This window comes from Mauremys reevesii, linkage group 19, assembly GCF_016161935.1.
Source record: "Mauremys reevesii isolate NIE-2019 linkage group 19, ASM1616193v1, whole genome shotgun sequence".
Lineage (NCBI taxonomy): Eukaryota > Metazoa > Chordata > Testudines > Geoemydidae > Mauremys > Mauremys reevesii.
This window is the reverse complement of record NC_052641.1, coordinates 25306757-25318827: the sequence shown is the minus strand read 5'-3', so window position 1 is coordinate 25318827 and position 12071 is coordinate 25306757. Positions and strand designations below refer to the sequence as shown.

At 40.7% G+C, this 12071-nt stretch overlaps 1 protein-coding gene and 1 long non-coding RNA gene across 4 annotated transcripts in view; both read right to left on the bottom strand.

Annotated features, from left to right (window-relative positions):
* The window catches only part of LMX1B (LIM homeobox transcription factor 1 beta), a 125257-nt gene that overhangs the window by 53558 nt on the left and 59628 nt on the right, over nt 1-12071 (bottom strand). The gene's annotated exons all lie outside the window — the stretch shown is intronic.
* Nucleotides 146-1041, bottom strand: LOC120387024. Its single transcript, XR_005590001.1, has 2 exons — nt 925-1041; nt 146-546 (listed from the first exon to the last, which is right to left on the bottom strand). It is a non-coding gene; the product is annotated as an uncharacterized LOC120387024 (long non-coding RNA).

Sequence of the window (12071 nt, the reverse complement as noted above, 5' to 3'; positions counted from 1 at the left end):
TGGTGCGAACCATCTAATATAAAATCTTAACGTGATACATTGCAGCCCCTGAGAACACAATCTATATCAGCAGGCAGAGGAGCAACGTTCTCTAGACATTTATATAATGAAGGAGCCATTAGCAGAAGAAAAGAAACAAATATTATTATAGTAGCTGTTCTTTATATTCAAAATACTTGCTCAAACATGTATTCTCTGCCTTAGATCTCATTTTTAACTTCCACGACTACTTGCATAAGAATACAGACTTCCTTCCCAGCCTACTTTATTCATATCCTGCAAGTATGCATTTTGCCCCAAGAAATCTGGCAAAAAACAAAAGTGCTGTCCTCTTTCCTTGTTGGATGGTTATGAAAAGACTCCTAGTATTAAAACCTAAGGAACTGGTTCCACAGAATTCCATAGAGATAAAACACAGAATTTGCAGCAGATATTATGCCCGTATTTCACTATCATTTGCATTCAGTTCAGAGGAAGCAAAGAGTCACTTTTTTGAACTAACTAATCATATATGTCCATGTGCACACAGCAAAAGGCAAGTAACACCTGCAAATGCAAAGAGAAGCATGTTTTAAAATAAAAATCTTTGAAGCATATTTCACATGGGCCAAGCATTTTTAAATAAATAAGGCATGTCCAGATAATTTTGGAAAGTTAGGAATAGATTATCTAGTTGTTTTTCCATGCCATGAAAATGTTTCTGAAAAATTAATCCTTCAAGTGAAGGCATACATGAAATATAAAAATGCATAATTCATCTAAATGAAATAAAAATGTAACCCTTGCATTTACAGCCTGTTTACATTTTCCAATATAAAAATATTTAAATTCCACATTTAATTCAAAGATAAATATGACACAACAAAGACTATCGATTCAAACAAATGAAAATGAAAATCATTTCCAAGCCCCAGTCAGAAATACCTAGCCTGGATTATTCCTAGTAAAAGAAGAAGGAATTTCTGTGATGTAGATTAAGAAATTGGGGGGATTATTTTCTGTGAAACTCCAAGGTTTTCAGTTCTCAGTTATGTAAAACAGCACAGGGAGCTGCAGCTGAATTTGTAACTTACAGACCCTGACAAGTGTGGTCAATCTCTTGAAAGCATTAATTTATTATCAGAAATGTCACGCCTACACAATAGCCTTATTGTTGATTCATTAGGTAATTTCCCTTGAAGACCAGCTGTTTCTAGTGTGCTAGGATGAATAATGAGGATGATATTCAATGTTCAGAGTACAAACGATAGACATAAGGGAGGTCCTAACACCACCAGTGTCCCACTGCCTAGGGCACCAGCTCTGTGTTAGAGGGGAAAGGTCTTACACCTCCCACTTGCATAGAAAACCTCCCAGGTGTCAGATTTGCTAAGAGGGCAGGTTGTACCTTCAATAGAATCAAGAGACCCATGTGATATGGTCAAAACAGGCCTCAGGCTTATTGTCACCTTCTATTTCATTGACATGCCCTTAGGGCGGATACTTTCTCCTCCCACCAGACTCAATTTATTCCCAGGTGCTCTAGTGAATGTCTTGCCACCAGTATCACTTGCAAAAGAGAGTCTCGATGGCTGTGCTTCAGGCAAGCTTTTATCCTATTTTCCAGAAGTGCCTCTGCTTTAACCCTAAGCCAAACACATCTAGATAATAATTATTAAACCATAATTTACTGCAGCCGATTATCTGCTAGTCTGTTTTTTTTTATTATTTTACACAAATACATTATTCCTCACCCAAACGGTTCCTCTGAGGGCAACATTTCCATCACGTAAGTAACACTGCAATTAAAGTGAGTTAAATTCACCAATAAGCAGACAAGCACCATGTGCTGTATGGTTGGTGTTCATTACGCTCAGTATATTAATGCTAACAGTTTGTCAAGCCTTTTCACTCTTCAGCCACCTAAACTGTATTAACAGGAAAAGAGAAAGCTTGTTTTGAACCTGGTATTTGATGAACCCTTTAAACAAATCCTGAATGCAAAATTCAGTGGAAACTTTTCTTGTCTTTCAAAAATGATTTGTTTTGAAACACAAAGTTAATCCAACAACAGCATCAAGGGCGCAAATGCTAAAGCAGTATTGTAAAGTAAGGGTTTGATCGGAATCACTGCCTTTGCCAATTTCCAGATTTCCACCCCACGCAGCACTTAAAAATACAACAATCTTCTCTATAAGCAAGCTGGTGGCAGTCGCTTGTTGACAAAAAGACATGAAATTTTCATTTAGGTTGGAAAAGCTAGAAAAAACCCTCCCTGCCCTGGCAAGCAATAGTTCAGGCTTTGAGGGAAGAACTGTGCAAGTCATAATGGCTTGTTCTCTGCAATTGCTTTGAATCTTGCTCCACTACACTTTAAACTGCAACTGTGTTTACACTTTTAATCAGCTGAAGCTTAATGAAAAACAAAACAACAGAGAGTCTCAGCTGAGGAACCTTTAAATGATTTCTCCCCCTGAAAAGGTGCACCTACATGTCACTCAAGGCAATGTCAAATTAAAGTAGAACCAGGGAAGGTCACTCAGATGTGTAAAATGTATTTTTGGAGGAGAGTTTGGTGTAAAGCAAATAATATGATAATTATTTTTTTGCTGATTTTCCACTTGCTACACTCCAGCAGCTGAAATCATATTGGTCTAACTGTCACGACCAAAGCAGAATCCTCCTCCCCCCAGCCATAATATTTTTTAAAATCTGGAATTTTGGATAGTAATTAATCTCCTCAGCAAACATTCCAATTTGCGTGTGCAATCCACTATTGCAGCATGGTCAAATGACTTTTTCTTTCTTATATGCCAGAAAAGGTACTTTTCTGCATCAGAACTATATATTTTAATTAAAAAAACATTTGTAGACAGAGCTATACTTAGTTTTTTCTAACAAAACATAACAATAATTCTGGAGACAAACTCCTCACTCTCTTTGGGTCCAATCCCCTGAAAGGTTGGGCTCTTGCTTTGGGATGTTTTGGAGTTTCTGGGGAAGTTATTAAGAGTGGTTACAAATGTTAAATAAAATAGAGTTTAATAATTCATGGCTTCATTCAGTTCTCAGTGACTGCTGTAAATCTGCAGTAACTCACAGTGTTAATTAAGACTAACTCTGAGGGAGTTATTCCAGATTCATGCTGGTGTCGCTGGAAGCAGAATCTGACCCTTACACTGTCTCCACACTCAGAGGAGGTCTATGTAACATACCACGAACTCCAGGCCCCAATAAAGTCATCAGCAAAGGTCCCATTGACTTCACAGGCATTAGGATTTCACCCAGGGCATTACACTGCTATCATGTTGTGTACTGGAGTGCTTTCACTACTGCTACCACTGGTAAGAAATTAAAAAAAACAAGCGAACAACAACAAAAAACCCAACAACAACAGTCCAGACGTAGCTATTAATGACAATAATTCCATGAGGCTGAACCCATAATCAGCTCCTGGCCATTGTTTAATTTCAATTGTGTACTTCCCCATATCCAAGCTGGGACAGCATGTGACTCCAGCTTTTGGAGTACATATCCATGCCAGGGAAATCAGCCGTGGATGGATGAACATTCTGAAATCAAAGAAAGTTCTATTTCCTACCTTGTACTGTAAATTTTCCTTCCACCAGTTACAGCATATATCAGACTGAGACCCTGCACAGCTGGCTAAGACTTTGAAATCCTTTCTACATGTTTTAATGAAGAAATGAACTATTATTTACTGTAATTAGAACTCACAGCTAATGAAAGCCAGATATAAAAACAAGAAGCAAAACAAAAAAGGATTTAAAAAGTTATGGTGATATAAGGATCAATCTTTCAACTGTTACTTGTGTAAGTAAGTGGTCCTTAATCATGTGAATAGCTTCCCTGGGCTGCAACGGGTGTACTTTTGTGAGTAAAGGCTGCAGCAGGATTGGGTCCCAATTTCTTATATCCTACCCTACAAGTTCTTCGAATCCAATATCTGAAAATATTTTCAAAAAAAGAAAATCTGTAAATGCTGCTCTACAATATGGAGATTTGCTTTTGCGGGAGTGCTTTTGCAATTAACACAAAATCTTTTCCATTATTTAGTTTTATAATTTGATTATTTGTTCTGCATTTATCTTAAGCAAAGTGGCTGACAAATAACTGCAAAATAATGTGATAAAAACCATTTATAATGCCAGCTTACTCCAGGTCTTTCTTCCTAACTAGTTATGACAAGGTAATAATGCTGGTTATGCATTCGTCTGACTTTAAATTGGTTACTTATAGCCATGATGGATGAGGGGAAAGATTCTCCTTATTTTGAAAAGCAGCTCTTGATTTCTGATCTCATTTTTGCAGATAATGAATTATATCTAATTAGTAGATCCCAAATCTAATCAAGAGGTTGAGATACTGACCCAGAGAGAGAGAGAAAGAGAAAGAGAGAGGGAGGGACAGAAGGCCTTCTTTATACCATGTTTTTTGTTTATCTTAAATAAAGAATGCTCCGTAACTGCAGTCTTCAATTGAGCTCTGAATATGCTGGGTAAAGATGGAATCAATTTTAAAATTCACCCGTCTGTTTCAGTTAACGTTTTAATGAAACTCATCTTAACAGATGTATTCTTTCCATTGGGAATGTAAACTCTCTACTCACCATTATGGTCTATTTATTATTTTTTGAGTAAAAGTATGGGCAATTATTGCTGTTGTTGGAAGCAAATCAGGCTCGGAGTGGAAGACGTAATCCCCAATGAAATGAAAGAACTCTGTGAGTTACGAAACATTTCCATCAGAATTCCCCCCCCCAAAAAGTGATCCCAACTCTTCTGATCCCATCTACTGTGGGTTGCAAGAATCATTCAAAGTCAAAGTTCCCCTGAACCAATGGCTCATCAGGTTGGTGCTCTTATGGCAAGTCAGTTTCAGAGGCAACAGTACACAAGGAAGTGATGTAGCCAGCATTGCATCTGTCTGCTTTTAATGGCTCTGACCCAATGGATCTACTTCCCGTTTTGCATCCAGGTGAACTGGAAGTGGCCTTTCAGTATGAGATCGAGCAAGACTCAAGCCCATGACTTTCAAGATTGCAGCTGAGTGCCTGAACCACTCAGCCATCACACCTTGGGGGTTGGGATGCGGATGGCAAATACCAGGAGTAGCAAATAAATCATCTTTACTCAAGAACAGCACACAGAAAACAAAACCACCCCCTCTCTCATCTAACTCTGCCCTCACAAAAGCATATGTGGCACCCATGAGAGTCAGGGGAACTACATGTGCATACCTGAGAGGAGATTTTGGCTTGTGAGTCCCTGATTAAACAGTCCTGCTTCGCTACTGCTTGTTCTTTTCCCCAGGGGTTCTCGGGCTTCATGACCTAGAACGCTACATCTGAAATGCAGAAGTACTTGGCATAGCACCTTTTTTATTTTAATAGATGTTGTTATAATGAATTCTCCTTCAAATACTATCCTCTAAACCATCCCATGTATCATTGGTGATTACAGCCTGTGCATATATACCACAACCGCTGCTTTACCCCAGAACTGCATCTCTGATGTACCGGTGTCTTAGAACTTTCTTTCTTTGTTGTTTTAAAATCTATTTTAAGGTTTTCCTTTAATGGAACAGTAACATGGGTTATTAAAATGAAATGGCTTTTTTAAAGATAAAAAATCTTGTGAATTAATAATAAGGGCTTATGACACCCAATATATATTCATAATAAAGAACAATGTGCTACTCAAATTCTTTAAGAATTGCTATACTCTTGTCTTGGAAGCTTGCTATTTTCAGTATTAAGGTCATGCCCTGTGTCCCCCCTGCTCCCATCAATGGGCCCTTCGATGCCAGTAAATATTTGGTACAGAATTTTCACTCTGAAAGATTAGATTCTGCTTTGTAAATCAGCTATTCGGGTTTTGTCTAAATTCTTTTAACCTTGGAGAACTCAGGTTGATTTTTGGAGCATATGCAGAAGGGGATGGCTATGAGTTTATGAAAGGAAAAGATTCTCCCCCTCTCAAATTAGCCCATTAGGTGCTAAATTAGCCCTGCTACAGCCCGCGCAGACCCCTGCGAGTCCCACTGAAGTCAGCCTTCCAGTGTGTTTGTACAGGGCCTAGCACAACCGGGCCTTGACTCTAAATGAGGCCTTGGGACAGTAGCTCAATACGAACACTACACAACAGTCACAATGCTAGCCCCACATGCAAAATGTCACAGGTTTTACTGCACACAAACGGGAGGATTTGCGGGGGTGGAGAAGGAGGCATTAACAATCATTTGTAAATATAGCAGGTAACAATTCACCATTTTAATAAAACAGCTTTCTACAGTAAAATTTGTGAAACTTTGACTCCAAGACCCCAACATCCCTCCCATCTGCCCAGCCAAAACCTGGGAATGTCCCACGGCCTACAGAAGCCTTTCAGACGTGCATCCACTGAAGAGACAAATAGCCCTCTTCATTTGGACCTTTTGGGCCTCTCCTCCCAAAACATTCTCTCTGGTAGGGTGCTCTTGCTGAGCCCATGCACTGGCTAATACAGTACCTCTACCTGCAGCACCTGGATGGCCCCCAGCCCAAGACCATAACATCAAAGTGAAGGCATATTAAGCAATGAAACCCAGAAGGGTCAAAGCTAATGCAGCCAGGACTGAAGTTACTTTGCAGAAGACCACATGATATCAAGAAACATCATGACCCATTGAGCTAAGCCTGATGCTGTGAAGAGAGCTCATTTACCCGGTCTGAGTTTTCATCCAGCTGCCAGCTTCCAGTGCAATGGCTTGTGTAACACAGCTCAGCATCATCTGCTGTGCATGTGTTCACACTGGTTAATTTTCCATCCTAATTTAAGGACATGCTCACAGTGACTGTTTCATTGCTGCACTGAATTGCAAACACAGTGGCACCAGAGTGATGTGCTCCCTCCTTCACTATCTCCCATCCCACTCCTTGATGGGTCACTGCCTTCGAGCATGGAGAGGATCCAATGGCTTGGAGTAACTCATAACTCATGGATTTAAACCACCACAGCCCACTGGAGGATTGGCCCATGAATGGGGGGAAGGTCAGGGAGAAAGGACACCTCCCTTCCTTGGAGCTCTTTCCCATGCAGACCCCCCTGGGCATAGCCCTCACGGGCTCTGGCTATATTTGCAGTCCCTGCGTTCTGGAGAAGCCAGGGCAGCGGGAAAGCCTGGTGGAGCATACAGGCATGCACAGTGCTAGGCCAATCACCATGTCAAAGCGGGGAAGGAACTCTGGCCAAGCTGCCAGGGCTGTTCTCCTTTCCCTGGGTCCCACATGAGGTTTGCAGGCAGGGCTACAGAAGGTACCCCCGATGCTGCGCATTGCTAGTGACCAGGGGCACTCGTCTAGGCTGTCCTCTGGAGTCCTGAACCAGAGGACAGGCAGTTTAGGAAGGGCTTGTTTGTTTCATTGTTGGGCGTGGAGGATCCTGGTAAAATGAGGATGGGTGTCTTTTCCCAGCGTCCCACAGTGCCAGGGTGGGCTTGAGACTCAAGGGGGCTCATGGTTCCAGTATGCGAGGTGGACAGCCCAACTCCTGGGAGGAGGAAGCTGAATACAGCTTGTGGAAGTGGCCGGGGGATCACTCCACCAGGTGGGCAGGCACTGGGCTGCCCATGGGCCTTCACAGCTCACAAAGGTCAGTGGTGCAAGGGCTGAAGCTTTGTTGGGGTAACGCTTGGTTAATTTGGATTACAATTTTCTGCAGTGAATTACAGCTGTGGTCGGCGGCCTTAAAACCATAAACACATTGTAGAGATTTTGATTCTTGCCAACCACAGGTGACACTGCCAATGTACTGATCATCAGAGCACAGTAATACTTCGTAAAGCAGCACACAATCTGCAGGTGATGTATGAAAATCTGCCACCTGATCATTAGGTTCAAGGAGAATTTGGAGCAAGCAGAATTCTACATGACCAATTAGAAGGTAAGTAATAATGTGTTTCTTGCAGAGTTGTTGTAGCCATGTTGGTCCCATCCTATTGTGAAGTTTCCATTTTAAATGGCAAAATGAGATATCTTCCATAGTCATTTGCAGCATTCTTGTAGCCATGTTTGTCCCAGGGTGGTGATACTCTGATTAGCTTCCTGAGAGCACCCCATCCTGGAGACGATAGAGATATCTGTAAGGTAGGAAGAGGAAGCTTTTCATCCTGGCCGTTTGCAGAAATTGCTCTGAAATGTCCTGTTCTTCAGCCACTTTCTAAACTTGTTTTCATTTGAGCCTCTCAAACTTCCTTGGCATTTCAACGTAGGCATCTCCCACGATTTCATCATGGGTCTTGTGATATTTGACATTTTTCTGGAATTCCTTGATGCTGGAGTCCACGGACTGCACAAGAACCATGGGATTTAAATTTTTGAAAAGTAAATTTTTGTCCTCATGGGTACAGAGAAAAGCCTGAACACATGACATGGGTACAGCCTAAAGCTCAGACTGTTTCATTCAACAAAAAAGAATCCACATTGCCTTAAAATTATTATATTTAAAACCAATGATCAATCTCATGATTTTTAGGAGCATAACTCATGATTTTTGAACTCATATGGCTGTCAATACTGCATTTGCAGACACTGGGGTTTCCTGAAAACTCCCTGCACTCTGAGTTTCCAGACAGTTTGTGCTTCCCCAGAACACCTTTAGGATAAGGAGGGTCTAAGCACAGAATTGGGAGTCAGGAGATCTGCACTCTGCTACCAGAACTGCCACTCCTTTGGCGCAGTCTCTCAACTTCTCTGTGCTTCTGTTTCTCCACCTGTAAAATGGGAATAATATTTTACTTGAACATTTGCAGGGGTATGCAGATGTGCTTGATATGCTACTATCGGTCAAATCCTTTAGATCCTGTGGCTATGATGGAACGTGCTATAATTTGTAAGCAAATATTGCATAGCAACAGTTATGGAGAAATAAATGTATCATAATTTTAGATCAGTTACTGTAGAACTTAGCAAACAGTCTAATATGACTCTGCAGTGCTAGGGTTAAACCAGCAACAGCTCGCCTATTGTGAACCTGTATTTTCAAAGATTTATAACTTGGTTGTAAAAATCGTTGTTGGCTGAAATCCTGCTATACAGGGTCTCAGCATGGAAGCACTCTCAGTATTTGTGAAATATGTTAAAAGATCCATTGGCCAGGTGCTTTGTTGAGTTAAAACGGGGAGAGATTAGACATTCCAAAAATCTGAAAAAAGTCGAAGTCTTTACTGAAGATTCTGGCAGATAGCTAGAACTGAGATGTGCACTTTCTTGCCTTTAACAGTTATCTTCACCCTAACTGGATTATAAAATGTATGTACAGATAAAACTGAAGAAGATTCTTTCTTTGTTCCCTCACGTCAGGGAGACCTCCAGCCATCACTACAGCTCTCTGCACTTGTTAGCTCCAAGCATGTTTTTGTTTCTAAAGTGAAGCTTCCTTTTCCTGCTTTGCTATTTTTTAAATGAGATCAAGCCAGTCACCTTGCTTTAACACCATACTCCTGGGAAAGTGCAGCAATTTTAGCCTCAGAACATCTGTAATATTTGCTAGTCAGGTTCCTTGTGCATATGCTCCAACCATGGGGCTACCTGATCTCCTGCACAGACTGTCATGTGTGAATTCATCTGCCTGGTATCCAGGTTTCCTAATGCTTAAAATATGTGGCCTGCAGTGGATTCTAAGAGAGATATTTGATCAGTGTGCATGTTAATGTAGAATCCAAGGCTAGTTATTGGGAAACCAACCATTTCCCAATCTATAACTGCTGTACCAGAGTTTACACGGCTACTTAGACAGCAGTCAAGACATTGTTCTTCCCTGTCCTTTGTTGCATAGGACACTGCTGATTTTATACTCATATTTACTGCTGTCCCGCACAGACCTTGCACAATGGCCTCATTGCTGTTACACTGTGCTCATCTGAAAGTGCCTCCTAACTAAAACTTGGAGAGAAAAGAAATGCCCTGCATCTTATAGTTTGGCACTGATCTTGGGGAGACCTTGAGTCCTAGTTTCTGCCTCTCTGCAGGAGCCAGAGTTCTGTCTATGATCCCTAATTAAAGCGCAGCACCAATAGGCTCGTAAGGACATATACATCATAGAAGAACAGGGGTGGAGGGGGGTTCAGATGGGCTGTGGATGGCTGGGACCCCTCAACACCAGATGGCTAAATGTATGTACATTGCATTGGCTGAAATGTTACTGTTCGGAAATGACACTAGAATGCATCAGGATCATGTTTTTATTTTAATATAATTGGATACAATTTGATACTAGATAAGAACTCAGACTTTTTTAACTCTGCCTTTATAGCGCCTACCAACAAATCTTATTAACAGTTCAATATTTAACCCTTTGAGTTCCACTCTCTTCAATACAGGTTTCCTGCTGCATTGTATCTCCCCTTGGGACATGGACCTGTTAGAGTTCAGCACATTTCACCCATTATATGGCACCGTGTACACGTACTGTGATATCTACAGCACGAAGGAGAAGAGCATTTGTCTGCCAGGCAGACTGGTAAAATGATGGTGGTAATTTTGTTCTTTATCTGAAGATGGTTAAGTGGCCAGTACAAACTGTGCCTCTACTCCAGCCAATACAAGTTTTCAGGGGCTCACTTTTAAAAACCAAGAGATTCTTATTTTATCTATTCTTTAAAATAGGGAAGACAAGCAGTCCCTCTTAAGTTAGGTGGGCATTTCTAAAGTACTGATTGCCACAGTATCTAGGCTCTACTAATAAAACTCTCCGCATCAGGTGCTAATGGCCAATAATTATCCCAGATAATGGATTTGATATTTGGAAGTTATACAGTATAGAAAGGCATCTCAAGGATCAAGGTCACATTTCAGTGTTGTTGCCTAGATAGAAATTCATAATGACAAAGAGTTCTGCTGCTGCAATTTGCTTAAAAAATACACCTGGCACGTTGAATGTCTAGAATTAAATATAAATATGGAGCTATGTTAAAAAACCCAAACCCACATTGTGTCAAAATGTCCTAGAATAATAACAAAAAAAAGACAACTATGATTAATAAAAGTTATTTTAGTAATCTGCTTATGCTGGGTAAGTATTACAGCATTTTCTTATTAAACAAAATAATTGACAATGCAAACCCACAAATATTAGCATAAAATCAAATGTAGACGAGTTGTATTTTCTTTGTTCCCCTCGAGTTTGACCAAAGCAGCATGTTCTGTGTCATTCTTTTTAGTGAACAAATGGCTGAGAGCTATTGTTACCAATTCCCCATTATTTCCCTTTGCCCTCACTCATTCTGTCTTCATAGAGAACAGAAAACTCCCCAGCAGCAAGAACACACTGTCATTAATTTAGTTACCCAGGGAATTTCACACCTTTGCCTGGCCCTTTAAGGTTCTCATTTTAGTGCAACCTAATCTCAAATGGTGCAGAGAGCTGTGCAGAAGGGCAGCTCAAGCTGAAGGCAGCAATTAAATGATAATTAGGGCTTTACTTCATCTTGTGATTGATAGAGGCTTACTAGGCCCAAACTGCATCTTGTCATATACTAATAGGCTAGACAAGATTACTCCACTCGAGTCTAAAGGATTTCGTTTTATCTCAAGAGAGATAATCTACTCAACGAGTGATCTCATGCCTGTGGTAAAGTGACGCTGTATTTACAAGCCAGTTTCTTTATGGTTCAGCTATGAATGTGCCCTAGGACTTCCTTAATAGTAAAAATGGCTGGCGTTTTTTTCTTTTGCATTTTCTGGCTTTCAGGTGTCTGCTCCAGCTCAGCTGCCAGACCTGTGAATGAGACACTTTGTTCCTGATCAGTTGATCGCTCACATAAGAATGATTCTTTTCCTTCATGGAAACTCACAAAAGTCATCACCTTGGAATCTCAGCAATGAAAAACCTTCACATTGTTTTTAATTACAGATGTTCCCGAGACTCTTACAGCATTAAAAAGGCTAAATTTGGCATTAGTAACATGTCAAATGCACTGCATGTACTGAACTCTGAGGGAAGCATTAGTGTTTGCAAAGACAAGCTAGCACATACAGTCAGAGGCTGACTATTGTTTCCTGTGTTTCTAAGTCAGTGCACTCATCTGTGTCA